General features: G+C 42.2%; 1 long non-coding RNA gene across 1 annotated transcript in view; it reads right to left on the reverse strand.

Annotated features, from left to right (window-relative positions):
- Positions 1 to 967: 967 nt before the first annotated feature.
- Positions 968 to 1,407, reverse strand: part of LOC123956471 — a 1,016-nt gene continuing 576 nt past the window's right edge. The window contains exon 2 of the long non-coding RNA XR_006821544.1: positions 968 to 1,130. This is a non-coding gene — a long non-coding RNA (uncharacterized LOC123956471). The remainder of the gene's footprint in view (positions 1,131 to 1,407) is intronic.

Genomic DNA, 1,407 nt, shown 5'->3' on the forward strand with positions numbered 1-1,407 from the left:
AGCTTTGGCAAATGTTGTTTTACATTCGTGCCAATAAAGTTAGATTGAATAGTGACTACTTTTAAAGTCTGTAAATTGTTTCAGTTATTTATTGCTCCTGAAATCTAAAAGCTATCAACTATCATTATTCTAATGAGCTTTTCAGGATGATTGAATAAAATATTGAATTTGACCTACTCACTGCTGGTCTGAATCAGGGAGAGCCAAGTCGTTAATGTTATGGCCCTTTTCCAGTCCATGGTACCAGCTTGCCTTTTTTTGGCTTGGGGAAGTGGGGAAAAGCTGTACCTGGTACTTTATACGGGAATGAATTCATTCATCACTCTCGTGGGTCCTTGGAATTTTTCGTTCATTCGGCAGGCGGACTTCCTGCCGGCGCTGGAGATGAGAGGCAAGTCGGTTGTCAGGTAAGCAGTCACTCAACTGACATTAAATATCTTTCTTGTTAATTATGTGGCATTTAATAAAGCATAATGTTATTACAGCACAGGGCCGCTGTTCCATACTGTTAAATCAGCCATTCCGCAACGTTAGTCCTCCGGTGTGTTTACAGCTAACAGCTGATGGGAGTCATTCTGGGTCTGCTAGAGAACACAAGTTTTACTTTTTATTTATCAACAGAGCCGTGCTGTTGTTTCACAGCTCTTGACTAGTGAACAACCTGCAGGTGTTTGAGAGCGATGTGCTCATTTTGTTTCTCAGTCTCCAGGATCTGAACCTGTGGTGGCCCATTCTGCATCTAAACCTGCCAAACTGCTGCGTTTTTAATCTTTATATTTCTTTGTTCCTTTTTTCTCTGTTGGAGTTCTTTTTAAGAAGTTAATGGCTTTATTCTGATTGTTATTGTATTCAGTGTTTGAGAACTGCTCTGTTTTTTTACATCACCCACAAGAGGGCCACAGCACCGCTGTTACGTCCCCGCTGTCTAGGGGTAGGAGAGACGTAAACATAAACCAGATGGATTTGGTATGGGTGGAAAGATTATTTATTAAGCAGTCGGATGCACACAAATTAGTCAAACAGAAAATGGGCAAGTGGGTGCTGCGTAAAACAAAGAACCAAATATAACAAAAAGAGATCCCTCCTACGTGGGGGATTACTAAACTACTTGAAAAAAGATAAACAAAAACCTCTCTAGCCGTTGCTCAGAAGTGGAAAAACACAGGGAGCGCAGCACCCCTAAACCTAGTGTCACTAAACAAATATTTAACTACCAGGTGTGGGTAATCAGTGAACGAGCTTCCCCTAGCCCAAGTCTGTAGACTATCCCAGGTGAGTTACCAACTCTCAGTAATACCCAGGTCTCACAAACACAGAAGCTGTTTCCACTGAGGATACATGCACACACAGAGTTCAAGGTTAGGACCAGCGTCAGGGCAAACCACATGGCAAAAGGTAGCTGCCCTG

Source organism: Micropterus dolomieu, linkage group LG18 (assembly GCF_021292245.1).
Source record: "Micropterus dolomieu isolate WLL.071019.BEF.003 ecotype Adirondacks linkage group LG18, ASM2129224v1, whole genome shotgun sequence".
Classification (NCBI taxonomy): domain Eukaryota; kingdom Metazoa; phylum Chordata; class Actinopteri; order Centrarchiformes; family Centrarchidae; genus Micropterus; species Micropterus dolomieu.